The sequence below is a fragment of the Vicugna pacos genome, chromosome 7 (genome assembly GCF_048564905.1).
Source record: "Vicugna pacos chromosome 7, VicPac4, whole genome shotgun sequence".
Taxonomy (NCBI): domain Eukaryota; kingdom Metazoa; phylum Chordata; class Mammalia; order Artiodactyla; family Camelidae; genus Vicugna; species Vicugna pacos.
The window spans coordinates 54,094,866-54,117,955 of record NC_132993.1 but is presented as its reverse complement, the minus strand read 5'-3'; the positions used below and the strand labels follow the sequence as shown (position 1 = coordinate 54,117,955).

The window sequence follows — 23,090 nt, the reverse complement described above, 5'->3', positions numbered from 1 at the left end:
CTTTGTATCTTAGTTTATACATAATATGTATCTTACTTGCCTGCTCCTATATTACGCCTCCCCTCTTCCCTCTCCCCACTGGTAACCAGTAGTGTTCTGTATCTGTGAGTTTGTTTCTTTTTTTGTTAGACTCACTAGTTTCCTGTATTTTGTAGATTCCACATATAAATGATACCATACAGTATGTGTCTGTCTCTGCCTTACTAATTTCAGTTAGCATAATACCCTCCAAGTCCATCCATGTTGTAGTAAATGACAAAGTTTCATTCTTTCATGGCTGAGTAGTACTCCATTATGTGTGTGTCTGTGTATACACCACATCCTCTTGATCCTTTCATCTGTTGATAGACACTTACGTTCTTCTATGTCTTGGCCATTGTAAATAATGCTGCTATGAACATTGGGGTGCATGTACCATTTCAAATTAATGTTTCGGGTTTTTTTATTAAGTACTCAGGAATGGAACTGCTGAGTCACATGGTAGTTCTATTTTTAGTTTTCTATGATACCTCCATACTGTCTTCCACAGTGGCTACACCAATTTACATTCCCACTGATGGTGTAAGAGGGTTCCGTTTCCTCCAGATCTTTAGCAGCATTTGTTATTTGTGTTCTTTTTGATGACAGCCATTATGACAGGTGGGAAATGATGTCTCATTGGGGTTCTGATCTGCATTTCCTGGATGATTAATGATGTTAACCATCTTTTCATGTGCCTGCTGGCCATCTGCATTTTCTTTTTAGAAAAATGTCTGTTCAGGTCTTCTGCATGTTTATTAATTGGGTTTTTTTTAATGAGTTGTATGAGCTGTTCATATATTTTGGATATTAACACCTCATTGGTCATATCATTTGCAAGTATTTTCTCCCATTTACTAGATTGTATTTTCATTTTTTCAGTGGTTTCCTTTGCTATGCAAAAGCTTTTAAGCTTAATTAGGGAGTATTTTTGTTTATTTTTGCTTTTACTTCCTTTGCTTTAGGACACAGATTTTAAAAATACTGCTGTGATTTATGTCAGAGTATGTTGTGCATATGTTTTCCTCTAGGAATTTTAGTTTCCAGTCTTACTTAGGTCTTTAATCCATTTTTAGTTTATTTTTGTATATAGTATTAAAGAATGTTCTAATTTTATTCTTTTCCATATTGCTGTCCAGTTTTCCCAGCATCAGTTGTTGAAGACACCACCCTTTCTCCATTGTATACTCTTGCCTCCTTTGTGTAGATTAATTAACCATAAATGTATGGGTTTATTTTGGGGCTCTCAATTCTGTTCCATTGATCTATGTGTCTGTTTTTGTTCCAGTATGATACTGTTTTAGTGACTGTAGGTTTGTAATATAGTCTGAAGTCAGGAAGCATGATTCCTCCAGCTCTGTTCTTTCTCAAGTTTGTTTTGTCTATTTGTGGTCTTTTGTGAAAAATGCCACTGGTATTCTGATAGGGATTGCACTGAATCTGTAGATTGCCATGGGTAGTATAGTCTTTGGAACAATATTAATACTTCCAATCCAGGAACACGGTGTATCTTTACATCTGTTTGTGTCTTACAGTTTTCCAAGTATAGGTCTCTTATGTCCTGAGGGAGATTAATTCCTAGCTATTTTATTCTTTTTGATGTAATGGTAAAGAGGATTGTTTCCTTAATTTCTCTTTCTGATAGTTGATTGTTAGCATGTAGAAATGTGACAGATTTGTCCATATTAATTTTATATCCTGCAACTTTACTGAATTTGTTGATGGGCCCTAGGAGGTTTCTGGTGGCATCAAGTAATTCAGATTGGAAAGGAGGAAGCAATAGTGGTGATTTTGTTATCATTAAGGACTACATTTCAGTCATAATGGAATACAGTACATCAAGGCAAATACCTTCATGTCCTACAAAAGTCAAGAAACTGAAATTGCACACTAATACTGAAAAAAGTATTCTAAATAGAGTGCCTATATAAGTTACTCAGACAGGGAAAATAGGCAGTAAACCATTTTATCTCTGACATGTATCATCCATACCCCGAAATTAGATCCTTTCTTACGATATCCTTAGTGCTCTGAATTTAGAAAAATATAATATGTAAACCTGCCTTGAAGATTAGAAAGCACTGCACTTAATCCTTGAAGCAGCAATTCTGCCTATTGTATCAATAACAATAGAGGAATTTTAAAACAAGCAAACACTTATTTTTCAGATGTGTACTCCAATTCTGACTTTTATGTGCACTGCCTTGATGACCAATGAAGTTGCACAGCTTTTCATGTATACTGGTCATTTGGATATTGTCTTCTATGGAATGCCACTTCAAGTCTTTTGGATTTAAACAGGTAAGAGCTAATGACTTTTCCATCTCCCTTTATTGATTTATAGGTTTTCTTTATATTTTCCTTGTATGAGTTATCAACTGTACGTATGCAGGTGTTTCCCTCCACTCTGTAACATGTCGTTTCACTCTTTTAGTAGTGTCTTGATAAACCAAAGTCATATTTTAATGTAATATGTCAGTTTTGTCTTAATAGTTGTTGCTGTTTATTTTTTATTTGAAAAGATGTTTCCATATTCAGTGTTCAGATATCTTATATCTTCTGAAAATGTCTTTGTTTTACATTTCAACTTTACATTTACACCTAAAATTGAGTTTTGCTTATGGTGTGAGGTAGGTAGTAGAAATTTTGTTTATGGCTCTCCCATTGATACAGCAGCATTGATTAAACAGACCAGGTTTTCTCAGCCAAGAGTTGATTCAAGTATGCATTGATGCATTTGTCTAATCCTGTGCTATGCTGCATTGTCTTCATCATTATAGCTTCACAGTAAGTTTTGATAGGTGACAGTATATATTCTCAAAGTTTCTTTTTCTACTTTGGTTTTAGTTGTGCTCTTCATATCTATAGAAAGACAGCCTTCCACAACTTATATAAGGACCATATTGAGGCTAAGGATCAGTTTACAAAGTATTGAGATCTTTTCAATATTGAGCTAGCAATCCATGAAAATGGTATATATTCAGACACTGATTTGTATAATCGTTATTGTCTCTTGTATTTTATAGTTGTTATGAATCTTACACTAAATTTTTTGAGAGTGTTTAATGCTTTGGTTATTATAAATGTTACTTAACTTTTTCATTTCGAACTTTGTAGCAGGGATATTAATATAAAAATGATTTATATTGATATTCTAAATTAGCTTTTAGTTTTTGTAGTTTGTGTATAGGTTCTTTTTGGACTTTCTACTTACACAATAACACCCATCTATGAATAATGTTTGTATTTGTTACTTCCTACTCCTTAACACTTTTCCATTGTTCTTCTTTCCTAGTATTAGCAATGATACCAGTAAAATGCTGAATAGAAGTAGTAAGAGAGGGTATCCTTGTAATGTTCCTAGCCTTAGGAGAAATGTTTTTAAAATTTTACTATTAAGTCTGGTGTTTTCTATAGGATTTTCGTGGATATGTTTTCAGATTAACAGTATTCCCTTCTTTTTCCAGTTTGCTAAGAAATTTTATCTTAAATGGCCATTGAAACTTACCAATTGATTTTTCTATTTATATTTACTGTATGATTCTTCTGTTCTGTAAGTGTAGTGAATTTATTCTTTGTAGAAGTTTATTTTCAGATGTTCTACCAGCCTTACAGTCAATCTTACATTCTTGAAATAGACCCAGTGTATTGTGACGTATTACCCTTTTATGCATTACTGGATTCAAATAGTTATTTTGGAAGAGGGCATCATGAGAGATTTTGGCATCCTCTGCATTTTTCATAACAAGCTAATTTAACATAAAATGTGTTTTAGAACTTTTCTTAATTTTGTGAGAAGCCCTATCAGTCAATTGGCTTGCTTCTGTGATAAAAATTCTGTCTTAAAAGAACAAAAAGAACTTTTAACAATCCCAAAGTTACTCTTGCAAGTGTGACAGGATTATAAAGATGAAAACTCTTACCAGTTTTAAAAAATTACCTCATTTTACTAAGATCGTAATAGTTATTTTAACTTTTGGACACACATCTACTTTAGTTTGCAGATGGTACAACTAAGTACATGAAATGCTAAAGCATAATATAAGGTAGAATTCTTGTAAGATTTTTTTGCAAAATACTGTTAAAAATTTTTTTAAAGCTAAATAATGAAAAGGAAGAGCTCCAAAAGCTAAAGCCTTATGGGAAAGATTGATACACAGCTCTTCATTGGAAATTGTTTTAAATGTTTTTGTCATTAAAAAAAAAATAGCAGAACAAGTGTCAAAGACAAATTACACACTGGAATATTTCCGGCATAAGTGACAGAGGAAAGGAAAATATCACTCCTAAGGGATAAACAACTTAACAAGTACGTTTTAGAAATTAATCGCATAAGTAGAAAAATTAATAGCTGAAATAAATTAAGACCCAAAATAAGAAATTAAACAGCTTATGTATGTGAAATATATTTTTTAACAATGAAAGAAATATAAACCAAGGAAAAGAAACCATTTTGTTCTATCAGATTGAAAAAATGATGTCACTGTTGATAAGTAGAAAACAAATTAACATGTTCATATTCTTCTGATAGAGATACAAAGTGCAAGAACATTTTGACCAATTGTGGAAATTTGAGTAGAAAACCTTAAATTTTTGTTTATGCCTTTACCTAGTAATTTCACATAACAAAACTGATCATAGGAAAAAACCTCACTGAAACTTAGAAAAGACTGTATCAAGCCATTGACAATAACACAGCAGAAGTATATGTATTAAAATAAAAAAGTAAAATGCTATATTACTGCATTAAAAGATAAGATACTATTTTACTCTTCTGTTGCTGTGGCACAAACTTAGCAGCTTGAAAAAAACAAACTTACAGTTACCAGAGGGGAAAGGGGATGGGGATAAATTGGGAGTTTGGGATTTGTCAATACTACCTACTATATATAAAATAAACAACAAGGCCCTACTGTACAGCACAGGGAACTATATTCCATACCTTGTATTGGCCTGTAATGAAAAAGAATATGAAAAGGAATATATATATATATATATACAATATATAAATACATTTTGCTGTACACCAGAAATTAACACAGCTTGTAAATTGACTCAACTTCAATTGAAAAAGAAATTCACTTACTAGCTCACAGTTCTATTAGTCAGAAATCTGGCATGGCACGATTAGAGTCTCTGCTCACAGTTACCACAAGTCATCTGTCAAAAGTGTTCACTGGCGGCTCTAGGGAAATCACAACTTCTAAGCCTACTTTTTGTTGATAGCAGAATTCAGTTCCTTGGACGGCGGTACAGAGTCTCCTGTTTCCTTGCTGTCTGTCAGCTAAGGAGTAAGGGACACCCTCAGTTCCCAGAAGGCACCTGCTCCACCTTCTAGACAACAGTACTGTGTTAAATCACTCTCATGCTTTGAAACACGGACTTCCCCCATCTCTAACCTCTAATTTCAGATTTCAAGGGCTCAAAGGATTACGATAAACTCCCTATCTTAAATTCAACTGATTTGGGCCCTTAATTACATCTGCAGAAATCCCTTCACAGCAGTAGATAGACTAGTGTTTGAACAGCTGAGATGTATGTGTACCACTGGCAGAAATCTTGAGGGCTGTCCTAGAATTCTGCCTACTACAGATCCGAAATAGAATGTATTATGGCCCTCATTTATATGTAAGTGAAAGTATATACATAATTTCCATATATATGTATACTTACTATAAAGATAGATTCCACAATGTAAATATTTTATATTAAAATACATATACCTAACATATATAATATACATGATATTGTAGATGTGATTTTAATGTTCTCCTAATTGTCACTTTGGGAATTGTAATAAGATGGACACTTAGGATTTTTAAGACATAAAAATATTTGGACCCTGTCTAGAAGTTTATATTTCTAGAAAAAGAGAATCCCTTGTTAACATATTTACCTATCAAACGGTGTTACCAGTGTTACGCTTCCAAACCAAACCATATTGACAATTTTAGAGCAAGCTTCTGTGGAGGCACAAAAATACACTTAAAAATTTTGCCATTACTTTGAGCAGTTAAAATCCCATTTTGAAGCATGCTCAATTGAGAATTAAAGGTTCAAATATTGATTTGCATAGGAAATTAGCAATTAAGTACCCATATAATTAACTTGCACCTGCCAATTGATGCACCAATTAAGTTTGCAGATACCTTATAAGAAACTTTTTGAAAACAAAGTTTCTGACATAATTTTGACAATAATTTGTTGCAGACATTTGAAAGTACACAATTCTACAGAAAGGTACATGTGGTGGCCGTGAGAATGTTATCCAGCACAGGGAGTACAAGTGACCGAAGGCCCAGCTGCCATAGTCTGAAATTTATCAGCAGGTTGGCATGGAGGTCACTCCTGGGCAGCTCACTGCTGGTGATTAAAGCAGTGAGGCGCTTAAGGCAGATCTGTGCTAAGGAGACCCAGGAATTCAACTGCTGGCTTTGGCTCGAGGACTTCCTACCCAAAGGCCTGGACATCTGTGCTTGGTGGAATGGTGGCCTCACCAAAATATGTTGAAGTCCTAACCTCTGGCAGCTATAAATATTCCCGTCTTTGGATACATGGTCCTTTAGAGATGAACTCAGTTTAAAATGAAGTTATACCAGATTAGACTGAGCCCTAAATGCAGTGACTGGTGTCCTTATAACGGGAGAGATTTTCAGACACACAAAAGAAAGAAGGCCATGTGACAGAAATTAAAGACAGAATAGAGTGGTGCAGCTACAAACCAAAGAAGGCCAAGGATTGCCAGCAACTACCAGAAGCTAGGAAGAGGTAAGGAAGGAGTCTCAGAGAAAGCAGGATGCTGCTGATACTCACTTCAAACTTCAAGCCTATAGAACGGTGAGAGGATGGATTTTGGACTGACTCGGTGTTCATACCCAGTTTGTGGTCATTAGTTACAGCGACCTTAGGAAACTGGTAATACCGTTTCCCATTCCTTTCTTGTTCCTGGTTTGGGGTCAGTTTTACATAATGGCTTGACGACACTCCCAGTCTTACTCAGCCCCTGCCCTGCTTTGCCTTACATGGATATTTCCCTTAATACCATCCTTATGTATTTAATCTCACTACAGCATCCTTTTCTCTGAGATCTAACACAGTCACTACTCAGATAATGAACCAAACCATATTGATTGATTGATTTTTATTGGAGTATAGTCAGTTTACAATGTTGCATTGATTTCCAGTGTACGGCACAATACTTCAGTCATAGAGGAACATCCACGTATTTGTTTGCATATTCTTTTTCACCATAAGTTACTAAAAGATACTGAATAGAGATCCCTGTGTTATACAGTATAAACTTGCTGTTTATTTTATGTATCTATTAGTATGTGCAAATCTCAAACTCCCAATTAATCCCTTCCCACACCTCCCCCCACCCCATAACCATAAGTTTGTTTTCTATGTCTGTGGGTCTATTTCTGTTTTGTAAATAAGTTCATTTCTTTTTAGACTGCACACATAAGTGATACATGATATTTTTCTTTCTCTTTCTGGCTTACTTCACCTAGAATTACAATCTTCAGGTCCATCCATGTTGCTGCTAATGGCATTTTTAGTCTTTTTTATGGCTGAGTCATATCCTGTTGTATAAATATACCACAGCTTCTTTATCCAGTCATCTGTCAATGGACATTTAATTTGTTTTCATGTCTTGGCTATTGTAAATAGTGCTGCTATGAACATTGGGGTGCATGTATCTTTTTGAATTCAAATTTTCTCCAGATACATGCCCAAAAGTGGGATTGCTGTATCATATGTTAAGTCTATTTTTAGTCTTTTAGGGAATCTCCATACTGTTTTCCATAATGGCTGCACCAAACTACATTCCCACCAACAGGGTAGGAGGGTTCCCTTTTCTCCACACCCTCTCCAGCATTTATCGTTTGTGGACTTTTTAATGATGGCCATTGTGACTGACGTGAAGTAATATCTCATTGTAGTTTTGATTTGCATTTCTCTGATTATTAGTGATATTCAGCATTTTTTTCATGTTCATATTGGCCATTTGTATGTTTTCATTGGAGAATAGCTTGTTTAGGTCTTCTGCCCATTTTGGATTGAGTTGTTTGTTTTTTTTTTACTAAGTTGTATGAGCTGTTTATATATTCTTGAAATTAAGCCCTTGTCAGTCTCATCTTTTGCAAATATTTTTTCCCATTCCGTAGGTTGTCGTTGTGTTTTGCTTATGGTTTCCATTGCTGTGCAAAAGCTTGTAAGTTTAATTAGGTCCCATTTGTTTATTTTTGCTTTTATTTTTATTGCCTGGGTAGACTGCCCTAGGAGAATGTTGCTAAGATTTATGTCAGAGAATGTTTTACCTATGTTTTCTTCTAGGAGGTTTATGGTGTCTTGTCTGATCGTTAAGTTTTTAAGCCATTTTGAGTTTATTTCTGTGTGTGGTGTGAGGGAGTATTATAACTTTACTGACTTACATGCAGCTGTCCAGTTTTCCCAGTGCCATTTGCTGAAGAGACTGTCTTTTCTCCATTGTATGTTCTTGCCTCCTTTGTCAAAGATTAATTGACCACAAGTGTGTGGGTTTATTTCTGGGCTCTCTGTTCAGTTCCATTGATCCATTATGTCTGTGTTTGTACCAATACCATGCTGTTTTGATTACTGTAGCTCTGTAGTATTGTCTGAAGTCTGGAAGGGTTATTCCTCCAGCCTCATTCTTTTTCTTAAGTATCACGTTTGCAATTCTGGGTCTTCTGTGATTTCATATAAATTTTAATATGATTTGTTCTAGTTCTGTGAAAAATGTCCTGGGTATTTTGATAGGGATTGCATTAAACCTGTAGACTGCTTTAGGTAGTATGGCCATTTTAATATTAATTCTTCCAATCCAAGAACATGTGTTATCTTTCCATTTAAGTTACCTTTAATTTCCTTGGTTAATGTTTTGTAGTTCTCCTCACAGTAGTCTTTCACTTCCTTGATGAGATTTATTCCTAAGGATTTTATTTTTGACTCCTTAATGTTTTCTGTATATAAGATCCCATCATCTTATCAAAAGTAAATAAGTTACTTTACTTCTTTCTTTTTGGCCTGGATGACTTTTATTTCAATATTTGCCTAGTTGCTCTCACTAAAACTCACAGTTCTGTGTTGAATAACAAAGGTGAGAGTGGGTATCCTGTCTTGTTCCTGATCTTGAAGGAAAAGCTTTCAAATTTTCACTATTGTGTATAATGTTAGCTTTTGGTTTGTCATTTATAGCTTTTATTATGTTGGGGTATGTTCCTTCTATATCCCACTTTGTTCACGGTTTTTGTCATAAAAGGAGGTTGAATTTTGTCACATGCTTTTTCTCTATTAAGAGGATCGAACAGTCACTGAAACTTTTTACACTCCCACATTGGTGATGGGAAATGAAATGAAAACTTAAGTTCATAAAAATACATGTACACGAACTTTATTTATAATAAAAACTGGAAACCCAAATATTCATCTTTAGGAGAATCAATTCATAAACTGTAGGATATACATATGATGGAATACTACTTCAGTATATTACTTTGGTATACTTCAGTAAATTTAAAATCAACTATTGATACATGCAGTAATCTGGGTGAGTCTCCAAAATACTATGTTGAGTGAAAGGAGCCAGACACAGGGGAATACATATTACATGGTTCCATTATATGAAAGTCAAGAGCAGACACAAAGAATGTATGGTAACAGAAATCAGGGCGATGGTTTCCAGTGAGGGTGCGGATTGATGAAAGGGGACACAAGGAACTTTGGGGGATGATGTAAATGTTCCACAGTTGAGTAAGTGTTAGTTCCATTGTTAAATTCATTGGTCAAAACTCATCCAGTTGTATACCAAAGATCTGTCATTTTCATTGTATTAAAAATTCACCTCAATTCTAGAAATAAATAAAATAAACTGAAAAAGAGGATCATACAATTTTTCCAGCTTTAATGAGATATAATTGATATAACAGCATAATAATTTGATTTACATTATTAGATGTTTTTGATTCCACATGTAAGTGAGATCATGACAGTATTTGTCTCTCTCTGACTTAATTCATTTAGCATGTCTTCAAGGACCATCCATATTGTCACAAGTGGCAGTATTTCTTTTTTGTTTTTTGGCTGAATAAAATTCTATTTCTGTGTGTGTATGTATGTGTGTGTGTGTGTGTGTGTGTGTGTGTGTGTGTGTATAGAGAGAGAGAGAAAGGGAGGGGGGCATGCAGGCACACACCTTTTTATTTTGCTTGGCTTTACTACCTTTCCAGATACCAAATTTTTTACAAATTGAAGGTCCATTAAGTCTGCAAGTCTGTAGGTGCAATTTTTCCAACATGCATTTCCTCGCTTGGTGTCTCTGTGTCACAGTTGAGTAATTATTACAGTATTTTAAACTTTTCCATTGTTATTACATTTGTTATGCTGATCTGTGATCAGTGATGTTTCCTGTTACTGTTGTAATTGTTTTGGGGTGCAACAGACCTCACCCATATAAGACATAGAACTTAATTGATAAGTGTGTATGTTCAGACTGCTCCACCAACTGGCTATTCCCCCATCTCTTTCAACCTTCCTGGGACTTCTTTATCATGTTCTTTTGTGTAATCACTACAGGTTTTGCCTTTGTGGATACCATGAGGCTTACATAATAAACTGTACAATTTTAACAATCTATTTTAAACTAATAACATTGATAGAATTCCTAAACTTCTACTTCTCCTTCTCATCACATTTTAGGTTACTGGTGTTGCAATGTACATTTTTTAATATTGTATAACTAATAAATTATTTTAGTATAGTTACTTTGTTTACAATGTTTAACTTTTAAACTAGAGTTGTTAGTGAATTGTGCATCACCATTATTACATTTCAGAATCTAACTTTGGCTGTATATTTACCATTACCATTAAGTTTCATGCTACCTTCTTATATTCTGAAGATACTAATTATTTTCCTTTTACTTCTACTCAAAAAACTCCCTTTAGCATTTCCTGTAAGGCAGGTCCAGTATTGATGAAATCTGTCAGCTTTTGTTTGGAACTGTCTTTATTTGGCTTCATTTCTGAAGCACAGCTTTGCTGGGTATAGAATGCTTGGTTGACAGTTTGTTTTTTCCTTTCATATTTTCAAAATATCATCCCATTCTCCCCTGGCCTGTAAAGTTTTGTTGAGAAATCGACCCAGTCATATACAGATTCTCCTGTTTGTACGTTCCTTTGTCTCTTATTTCTTTCAGAATTCTTTGTCTTTGATTTTTGACACATTATTTACAATGTGTCTTGTTGTGGTCCTACTCAGGTTCAACTGGATGTTCATTTCTTACCCAAGAAACTTCAGGAAGTTTTTAGCCAGTATTACTTAAACAAATGTTCTTGTACCTTTATCTCTACTCTTTCTGAAATTCCCAGATTGTGGATATTGTATTTTTGTTGTTGGTTTTTTGTTTTGTTTTTTATTATGTCCCATCAACCCCATGGGCTTTTACTTTCTTCATTCTTTTTTTCTTCTTGCTACTCTTAGTGGATAATTTCAAATTTTCTGTCTTTTTGGTCATTGATTCTTTCTTTTGCATAGTTGTCTTTTTTTAAGCTCTCTGCTGAATTCTTTAGTCATTATATTTTTCAACTCTAGGATTCTCGTTTTGTGTATATGCAATTTGCACGTGTATTTTTTTTTGACTTCTATTTTTTGGTTGAACTTACTTTTTTAATTCATTGTTTCCCTAAGTTTTTGTCTGTGTGTTTCTGTAGTTCACCATACTTTTTTGAAAGGACTATTATGAATTCTTTGTCTGATATTTTGTAGATCTCCATTTCTTTAGGGTCAATTATTGGAGCTTTATTGCTTTTCTTTAGTGGTGTAGCTTATTTTTCATGATCCTTTATTCCTTGTGTTGGTATCTGCACATCCACATTCAGTGGACTCCTCTTCCAGACTGTATGGGTTTGCTTTGGTTGAGACAGTCCTTTACCAGTCAGCTGAGTTTAATGGACTGGACGTATCTGCTGGTAATGTCACTCAGAAGGTGGCGCTTACTATCATATTCTCTTCTGGGGCAAGGTTACTACTGCCTGAACTTGGAGGTTGGGGAGGTGCAGCTGGCTTAGAACCATTGGTTAGGACTGCTTACCTAGTTCCCTGCCCTTGCAAGTCTTCAGGATAAGCTCCATGGTTGCCTGGGTTCTCTGGTCAGGCTTTCTAGACTGTTGGGACTGGCTACTATACTCAGCAGTAACTGGGGCTATAAATTAGCTTCTCTGGCAGAGCAAAGGGAGGGAGACTGGGGCTTACAGAACTTGTTGTTTGGGGGACCCAAATCAGGTAAGAGTGCACACTGACTTCCCTGGCCAGGTGAGGTCACCAGTTTTGCTCTGCAGTTGCAGAGAACCGCAGGCAGTTCTCTCTGTTCAAGCACCAATGTAACCAGTGCTATTGAACAGACTATGTAGCTTCCTGTGTTCTCTGGTTAGGTTCCCTGGTTGGAAGGCCTGAAGGCTGTATTCACAAAGGCGGGGGGCTCTGAATTAGTTTCCCTGCTGGGCTGCAGTGGGAGGATCATCTCCAACGCTAGTAAGGCTCTTTGTTTGCAGTCTTCACTCAAGCTGACCCATGCCCCAAGTTCCCTGGCTGAATGCAGCCACGGGCTTTGTTTTGCAGACTATCTGCTTTGCTTGCTGGACTGTGTTCAAGCTTTGGTGGACTGTTTGGTTTTCCAGGTATTGTGGCCAGCCTCTACAGTAGAACAGGGCAGAGAGCTTTACTCAGCAGTGGGTGGGGCTATAACTCAGCTTCCCTGCCTGGCAGGATGGGCCAACTGCAAGCACCTCTCAAATTTTCTCAGTTGGGCTCTTTGTTTGGTGGGGGGGTGGGGGTGGGGGATGGGGTGGGGGTGCTGTGGGGGAAGGAGCTATTCTAGGAGGGAGATGAATTAACTCCCTTGCCTGAGCATAACAGGGGACCCTCTGCAGCCAGCACTGGCTTTTCTCTGGTGGCATCAACTTGGCTACCTGGGCTATCTACTCAAATGTCGTTGGGCTACAGTTTCTAGGTGTTCTTGCCAGTCCTTCTAGTCAGGGCTGGGGCTACACTCAATAGTGTGCCAGCTTATAATTTCCTGGTCAGAATGTGCCACTGACTTAGTTCTGCAGGTGAGCAAAGTTGCTGATTTGGGATTACTGCTTGGGCTCTACAGGCAGGAACTCAAGTCGGCCAAGAAATGAATGCTGGTTGTTGCAAGCTCCTCCCCTCTTCTTCATCAGATTCCTAGAGATTCAGCCCTGCAAAGACTTGCTAATGTCATCTTATTGTTTTCTGTTTGTTTTGTATCAACTGTTCTTTCTCTGTTTGTGCCTATCTTTGTAAATTGGTGATTTTTCCTGGTGGTGTCCTCTTTTTCTCCTTTCTTTATTTTCTGTGCATCTATTCTAGGTTTTTGCTTTGTAGTTACCATGAGGCTTACACAAGACATCTCATAAATGAAATTGTTTTAGTGTGATAGCATCTTAACTTTGATCATTTACAAAAGGTTCACCATTTTACTCCACACCTTTTTTATTTTTGATACCATTATCTACTTCTTTTATATTGTATGCTTGTTAAAACATAATGGTAACTATAATTTAAAAAAAAAACTTTTCCTTTGACTTTATATACTACATACAATTAAGTGGTTAACCTATAGTACATAATTAGTTTTCTAAGTCTTACTACTATATATTTACTTAACCAGAGTGTTGTATATTTTTCAGTGTTTTCATGTCACTGATAAGTATGTTTGCATTTCAGCTTGAAAAAACCCTTTGAGCCCTTCTTGCAAGGCAGATCTATTGGTGATAAGCTCACTTAACTTTTATTTGTCTGGGAAAAATATGTATTTCTCCTTCATGTCTGAAGGTATATTTACCTGATAGAATATTCTTGGCAAGCAATTTTTTTTAACCCACTGAATGTATCATTCCACCCTCCTGGTCCTACAGGGTTGAAATACCTGAAGACAGCTCAGTGGGGGTTGCTTGGTAGGCTGGCATGTTCTTTTCCCCAGCTACTTGTATAATTTGTTATCTTTGACTACATCTTTGAAGATTCTATCTTAATTTTTTATCTTTGATGATGGTATTGACATTTTAATGTACCTTAGAGAAGGTCTTTTTTAATTAAGATAATGTGGGATCTACTACCTTTGTAAAGTTGAATGTCCAGCTTCCCCAGTTTCAGGATGTTCTCAGCTATTATTTCTTTAAATAAATCTGCTCCTTTCTCCCTTTCTTCCCCTTCTATAATTTCAATTATTCTAATATTTGTATATGTCATGGTGTCCTGTAGATCATGTAGGCTTGTCTTAGCTCCTTTTCATTCTTTTTTCATTGTTCTCTGACTGGGTTATTTCAAAGTTCTTGTCCTCTGGTCATTGATTCTGTCTTCTGTTGGTTCTTTTCTACTGTTGATGCTCTCTCTTGCATTTTTCATTTTGTTTAATGAATTCTTCCGCTCCAGAATTTGGTTCTCTTTTATGATTTCTGTATCTGTTAAATTTCTCATTTTGTTCATGGATTGTTTTCTGATTTTGTTGACATGTCTTTCTGTGTTTTCTTGCAGCTTGCTTTCTCAAAACAGCTATTTGGAATTGTTGTCAGCCAAGTTGCCAGATTCTGTGCTTTTGAGTTTAGTTCCTGGAGGATTGTAACCTTTTAGTGATGACATGTTCAGTTGATTTTTCATGTTCCTTGGAGCTTTGTATTGCTGTTTTCACATTTGAAGAAGTAGACTGCTTGAAGCTTTACTTGTTGTCTTCTGGTGGGATATATTCTTAATTTGTCCTGCTTTTCTCTGGTACTTGTACAGACACACTTGCTCCATACATTTTGCGGCAGAATTCTTAAGCTGGTATGTCCTCTCTGGTTATTACAACTCACCAGTCTGGGCACTGGTAACCTCTCTTTTTTGTTTCCCAGAAGTTGGCAAGGTAGTGCAAGTCTGTAGTTTCTTCTATGCCAGAGACCCTGACCTGCTTTCTGAGCTAACTCCCTGTCTGCCAGAGCTGGTTTACACAGCAGTACTTGAAAGTGCACACAAGGAGCTGGCCACAGAGTGGGAAGAGGTGTGGGTTCCACACTTGGGGAACTGAGGGTGGTTGTAGTCCCAGCAGGGAAATCCTTGGGAATGACACTGCCAGAGGCCCACAGGAGTACTTCCTGCTTAGTGCAGTCAGCAGTAAGTGTGTCTCTTATGCCCTTCCATATTCTTATGTGTCTTTTCAGCTTTCCTCCCTCCTCCCAATCGTGGGTGTCCCAGCTTAGAACTTGAGTGCCTCTGCAGAGAAAGGGGTTTTTCCAGCTGCATGTGACATCACTGCAGTAACTGGACATGCATTCACAACTCTTCTTTGCCCCTGTGGGAGAGGGTGCCATTCTCACATAGTTCAGTTCTATGCAGTGTTGCTTTGGTGGGGGTAGGGGAAGGAGGGCTGCTCGTAAAACTTCCCATAGGATCTTCACTATGCCTAAATCTGTGGATTTTCCTTTTCTCCCATGATGTGCTTGAATTCTCCTCTGGGCAGCTGGACTTCTGTTTCTTTCTTGTCTAGTATTTTGTCCAGGTCAACACTCTTAGGCTTTTTTCCTGACTCCAGTGAGAGGGGTTTGGGCAGGTGGGTTGCTCTTCTTGTTCCCCAGCATGTACCCAGATCTGTATGCCTATTCCCAGATGCACAGGAGGGCAAGACCTTCTGAGTCCCTTGGGATGTGACGTTAGATCCCACAACCTCTACATGGACATGTCTATTGCTAAATGGATGTCTAATTCTTTGTTGAATAAGGGGGACAGAACGAAGACTATCTTATCCTGAAAGATGCTGACCCTCTGTTCCAAATATTACTGATTTTAATTAACATCAGTGACAAGTTTTCAGGCAAGGGGCATGCATAATTCAGAATTGTAAATGTGGAACCATCGATGGAAGTGCAGATTGATGGACAATTACATATAAAATTCAGAATACATGCATAGTATTAACTCATTTTAAAGAAATATCAGACATTCACATAATTTATGTATAAAATACTTATAAAAACATTTTGGGGTAATTAAGAGAAATGTAGGACAGCTAAATCTCCAAAAGTGGAAATTAGTTAAATTTACAGATTTATATGTTGGAAAAAGTGGAGCCCATATAGTTTTTATGGAAATACAGGGAGAGCATTAGATTTAGACATTCAAAGTAGGCCTGTGTTTGAATTACAGGGTCCTCACTTTAAGTCAATTTACACACTAAATCTTAGAGTCCCTCGGCCACAAAAGAGATTGTTCACATGAATAAATGATAAAATATACATTAGCTTTTAATAGCCTCTCATACAATAAGCATTCAATGAACAAAAAGTGTTAGCATAATAGTTATTAATATTAAAATATATAATTAAGAGTGATTTAATATGAAAAATACTATAAATAAAGTGGCAACATATAAAATAATTTGATTCCTACTATATTTTTCGGTTACTACTGTGTCTGTATGCTTTGTTTCTGAATATATAGTATATAAATGTTTCTATAAAATGGAAACATATTTGCAAGAATATTAATAGGACAGTTAATTTTAAAAGTTTATTCTTTATACAATTGTGTATTGAAAACGTAGAAGATAAACAAGTATTAAAGAATGAAAATAACAGAAATCTGTAAAATAAGGTAACTGTGTGATGTACACACTTTAACTTTTTCTTGGTGGATTTTTTTGGAGGAGGACTGGATTTGGATACATAAGTGAAAACTTAGTAAATACTAAGAACTTGCAAATACACAAAACATTTTTATCAAATAAATTCTTGAGATGTAAATTTTAAGATCCTTTAAATCATAGAAACTTAAATATAAAACTCGTCATGTTATAGTTAAACAAGTTTTGCCTTGGCTGAAAATTATAAATACTGCTTGTCACATATTTTACACACACTTTTCCTTTTTATAAAGATTTGTCATTTTGTTTTACAAGTTCTGCATTACTCAGCCTTCCCAATCTAAACTGAAAGGAATGTTAGGAGATAAGCAAGAAAGCTCAGCGGTGTGTCCACTAATGGGTCACCAGTCCAGGCAGTTCGCTCCCTGCAGTCAGAGTTACTGCCATCTAGAGTGAAGACTGCACGTTGAAAAAAGTGATTTCATAAATAGTCAAGGACAATAATTTCCTTCTTAATCAAGTTAACCTGTAAGCTGGAAAACACCCATCTACTCTGGACACTTTAAAAATAACAGAAAAACATTTTTGAGAAGAAGTTTTTCAGAGTAACTTACATGGCTTTATTTTAATGATGGAGAACATTTCTCAGAGTGACAACTTTGTTAGAATTCATAGGGTAATTAAATTTTGTAACTAGGAGTTGTTGAAGCAATGAAGTCCAAACATCTTACTTAACAAATGAGGAAGTAGGGCCCAGAATGGTGAGGTAACTTGCCTGAGGATACACAGCCAATGGCAGAGTCCTGGCCAGGACCTGGGACTGCTCAGAGGCGTAGTTCTGTCCCCTCTACCTTCCTGTCCCCTAACCCAGTACATCACACATTGCCCTAATTAAATGTTTAAATTTAAAGTCCAGGTTTATGCTAACAGTTTATATGGATATCAAAGATTTTTAAACTTCTGACTTGAGTTTTTTACACATGCAACCTTAAAATAAATACCAGAGCAAACTTAGACATGTGTTTAAAGTTACACTTAATATTGAGTTGATTTTGCACATGTAGATCCTTGTTTAGAATGCAATCACCTGACTCAAGCATTACCTATTTGAGCTTTTTAGTAAAGGTCTTATTTAAACTTTATTAGTATTCACCATTAGATGCTCTGTTCCACTAAACAGACATTGTAAGTTTGGGGATGCTTTAAAGCATTCCTGACCAAAAAATAAGAATTTATAAACCTGACACTTAACTAACATTTGAGTCATATCAGCCAGTCATGGTTTTGATAGACTAAGTAATGTTTTTTTTAAATGTGGCCAGTGAACATTTTTTTTAAAAAGTTGTGTATTTAAATATAACCCATTTTTTAATATAGTATACTTCCTGTGTAGGAATTTAGAAAAGACAGGTAAACAAAAGAAAATTCTTGCTGAATATACTGTCCAGCAAGTGACTATAAACATACTGCTCACTTGAAAAAGATACTCCTGTTCAACAATTTTAAACTAATTATTGACATATCAACATATTAGTGATAACTAATATTTTTAAACTAAATATAGTTATGATACATTTATATATTTAATATTTTATACATGCATATACACACATACTAGATGAGTAAGATCTATGTAATCATTACAGTATTATATGTATAACACTTCCATCATTTAAAAATATCATTACTGTTTTAAAATTTATTCCACTTTTTCCCTAAATAGGACAATCCATTTCCACATTTTTAATTTTAGACAATTTTTACAGTTTTTAATATTGCTGTACTTTATACATAATGAAGATTATTACTACTTTTTTTAATTGAAGTACAATCAGTTAGAATGTGTCAGTTTCTGGTGTACAGCACAATGTCCCAGTCATGCATATACATACATGTATTTCTTTTCATATTTTTTTCATTAAAGGCTGTTACAGGATATTGAACATAGTTCCCTGTGCTATACAGAACAGTTTTTTTTTAACTTTTTTTTATTGAGTTAGTCAGTTTACAACATTGTGTCAGTTTCCAGTGTATAGCACAATTTTTCAGTTAAACATGAACATACATATATTCATTGTCATACTCTTTTTTGCTACGATCAGAAGAAACATTTTTAATCTATTTTTGCATATAGTGGCTAATATTTGCAAATCTCAAACTCCCAAATTTATCCCTTCCCACACCCTTTCCCCTGATAACCATAAAATTGTTGACTATGTCTTCAAGTCTGTTTCTGTTTTGTGGATGAGTTCGTAATGTCCCTTTTTTTTCAGACTCCACATATAAGTGATACGATACGGTATTTTTCTTTCTCTTTCTGGCTTACTTCACTTAGAATGACGATCTCTAGGTCCATCCATGTCGCTGCAAATGGCATTATTCTAGTCTTTTTTATGGCTGAGTAATACAACATTGTATAAATATACCATAACTTCTTGATCCAGTCATCTGTCGATGAACATTCAGGTTTCTATGTCTTGGCTATTGTAAATAGTGCTGCTATGAACATTGGGGTGCATGTATCTTTTCGAATTAGAGTTCCCTCCAGATACACGCCCAGGAGTGGGATTGCTGGGTTATATGGTAAGTCTATTTTTAGGTTTTTTTTTGTTTTTTTTTTTGAGGAATCTCCATACTGTTTTCCATAATGGCTGCACCAAACTATATTCCCACAGGCAGTGCAGGAGGGTTCCCTTTTCTCCACACCCTCTCCAGTACTTAACATTTGTGGACTTTTTAATGACGGCCATTCTGTCTGGTGTGAGGTGATACCTCATTATAGTTTTTTTGCATTTCTCTGATAATTAGTTACATTTAGCGTTTTTTCATGTACATATTGACTGTCTTCATTGGAGAATTGCTTGTTTAGGTCTTCTGCCCACTTTTGGATTGGGTTGTTTGTTTTTTGTTATTAAGTTGTATGAACTGTTTATATATTCTAGAAAGTAAGCCCATGTCAGTCTCATCTTTTGCAAATATTTTCTCCCTCTCCGTAGGTTGTCTTTCTGTTTTGCTTATGGCTTCTTTTGCTGTGCATAAGCTTATAAGTTTAATTATGTCCCATTTGTTTATTTTTGCTTTTATTTATATTGCTTGAGTAGACTGCCCTAGGGGAACATGGCTGAGATTTATGCTGGAGAATGTTTTATCTATGTTTTCTTCTAGGAGGTTTATGGTGTCTTGTCTTATGTTTAAGTCTTTAAGCCATTTTGTTTATGGAATGAGGGAGTGTTCTAACTTCATTGATTTATATGCATTACTATATTTCTATAGCCTAGTTTTCTAACCATTTGGTCTAAGTAATATTTTATAATTAGAAACCAAAGGAGGGTCAACTTTTTTAATACCAAATGTAATACTGAAATGTAGAAAGCAAAGCTATTTTAATGTGTTTTTGTCAATCTTTTCTCTAATTTTCAGTATAAGCTTTTGTCTCAGATAAAGTCAAAACCAAAAAATGTCTATATTCTTCAGTGAAAATATCTTCCTGATCCAGTAGAGTCCAGTCTTACAAATATTTATCAAAACTACTTTTAAATTATTATTTTTTAACCATTACCCATAACTATTTGAAACTGATAATTGTATTATGTAAGTAGAGAGCTTCATCTATTTTAGATCGTGGCCTGACAAACTGTAGCAGCACTCTTAGAGTAGGAAGCCTGTGTGTATCATGGAAACTACAATGTTAATGAAACGTGCAATAGGAACTAGATTTTAAAAAGGATTCTACTTCAAAACTTCAATTAATTTTACTTTTAACTTGAGATGACTTATTATGATGATACTAAAAAATCTTCGAAAACTATAAAAGTAGTACTTAAAAAAAACTCCCCTGAATGATAATTCAGTGTTTAGTAGACAATACTGTGTGTCTTCAAATTGTCTCTCATATTTAATTCTTGCTAACAAGGAAAGAAAAGGACATTAGCTAATGTAGTAAGATTACATGCCATGTTAAAAAATGAATTAAAGGAACAGTAAGACTTCAATATACTTAATTTTTCAAATACTCCCAGTCTGTTGAAAATCAAGTTTTGTTCAAATTACATCAACCTATTCACAGTAAAGTTTTCATGTACATATTATTTAATAATTTGGAGAACACATATGAGCTACTTTAAAGTTGGCTTTTTTCTTTTCCTTTTAAGTTTTACATATAACAGTGTTACTTTAAGGTGTGCAATATCTGATTTGATGTCTGTATGTATTAAAAAATGATCACCACAATAAAGTTAGTTAACATCCATCACCATGCATAGTTAAAAATTTTTTTCTTGTAATGATAGTTTTAAAGATCTACTTTCTTAGCCACTTTAAAATATACAATACAGTATTGTTAACTACAGTCACATGCTGCATACTATATCCCCAGAACTTACTTATCTTATAACTGGAAGCTTGTATCTTCTGACTACCTCTCCTTCCTAATACACAAAACTGGCCTGTTGCTTTTCATATACTTCCAGTCCTTCCCTAATGCCATGACTGATCTATATTTTCTTAAGAAGAAATCCTACTTCAGTAAATAAATTGGAATACCCTTTACTTAAAGATTTCTTTCCTCTAAATTTGTACTTTCCTATTTTCTTAATCCTTTATTATTGATATATCACTATTTCACTCAATAAAATTGGTCAGGAAATTATGCTATGCAGGAATGCATGGAAAACAAAAATAAGTATGCGAGCAAGGTCCCTTCCCTCAATGCATCTACATTTTACTAGTGAAGAGATAGCTGACAGTTTATTAATGACTGTAATAAACCTGATGAGTACTATCAGAAATTATACCCTGTAGATTTCTGAGCCTGCTCGTTCACACCAGTTTTTCTTCATCTACCAGCAGAGCACTTAGAGTTTCAAAATGCCAATCAGTAAATCATGCTTGTCCCTTCCTAACCAGAAATACCCATATGGGTTCTTTCAACCTTCTCAGTGTTGTGCAAAACTTGTCAAAAAATCCACTATACTTACAGGGCTGGGAATGGCCACTCAAGGAATAGAAAAGGGTCAGATGAGCTTCATAACGCCTAACAACAATTATTTTAGAACATCGTTTCACAAAGAATAGTATGCTTATCACTGGTGATGTAGGATATGTCTAGATTAGGAGTCTAAAAGACTTCAGACCAGGGGTCACATCTATTTGGTAACTACAGTGTTCTTGAAACACAACCATGCCCACTTGTTCACAAGTGGACTACTGTTGGACTACAACAGAAGAGTTAGTAGTTAGGAGAGACGGTATGCCCTGCAAAAACTAGATCATTTGTTATTTGGCTGTTTACAGGGAAAGTTTGTTGACGCTTGCCTTAAATGCCATATATTTACAGTTGTATATTAACTTTATAATAAAGTATATATATGTTCTATAAAATAAATTATATATATGAAGTTAACATGTTAACTTTATTTTATAGAACATAAATGTGTGTATGTATAATACATACACACACATCAAACTGATTTCAATTTACTGCTGTTTGAAATGAGGCTAAATGTACTTAAGAATAAAATGTGAATTGAAAACCTATAAATAATGGTATAGGTAATACATACATAGGAAAATTACAGATAAAATGAAATTGAGAAACCTCTTCTAAAAAAAAAATTCTGCAGTGTAAACTCTTTGAATTTTACATCAGTTTAAAAGGTTGGCAGTAGGCAACAGTAAGACCATGGAATGATGATGTGAACACTGAGGCTTGTGAGTGGCCACAAGAAAGCCAGGGGTTTTAACTATCCATACTAGATACTCACACATACACACACCGGAGTCAACAAACACAGGAATGCACGTGCAGAACATTGAAAGATACACCCAGTCATAGCAATCAATTGGTATTCTTGCCTGTGATAGACAAAAATTATTCTGTGTAAGAAAATGTTTTTCTTCAATGTATAATTTCAGCATTAGGCATTTTTATAAATATTCTGTGCTATACTCTGAAGGCTATTCTTTATGCAGCATAACATTTTAAAGATACTGCCTGAAGCTAGAACTCCCCAAATGAGATATGTTTTACTTTCCACTTTTTATTGATGTAAATGTATCTAAAGATTTGATTAAACCAAGTCTATAATAAGCCATTTAAGTCTGTGAGTCAGTCAGACTTAAATCTCAATTTTACTCCATGAAAGCTTCAAAAACACTCATAAATGTACCAGAACAAAGAACAAGAGAAGTACGGGGATATTCTGAATCCAATTAATCTGGCCTCTTAAACGCTGTATATTGTCATGAGTCACTGTTCTTAAGTGTAAGTGGGAGTGAGGAAAGGGACTGTGTCTAACTGCATTAGTATTTCCAGCACCTAACACAATGCCTGGCAAATGGTAGCACTCTGAACATTTCCTGAATGGATGTATTAGGAAGCATACATTTTTCTTCCCTTAATTTCTTTTTTTTTTTT

At 35.1% G+C, this 23,090-nt stretch overlaps 1 long non-coding RNA gene across 1 annotated transcript in view; it reads left to right on the top strand.

Moving 5' to 3' along the window:
- The first annotated feature begins 2,190 nt into the window (after positions 1–2,190).
- LOC140697422 (uncharacterized) overlaps positions 2,191–23,090 on the top strand; it is a 28,149-nt gene continuing 7,249 nt past the window's right edge. Inside the window, exon 1 of the long non-coding RNA XR_012074454.1 lies at positions 2,191–2,319. This is a non-coding gene — a long non-coding RNA (uncharacterized lncRNA). The remainder of the gene's footprint in view (positions 2,320–23,090) is intronic.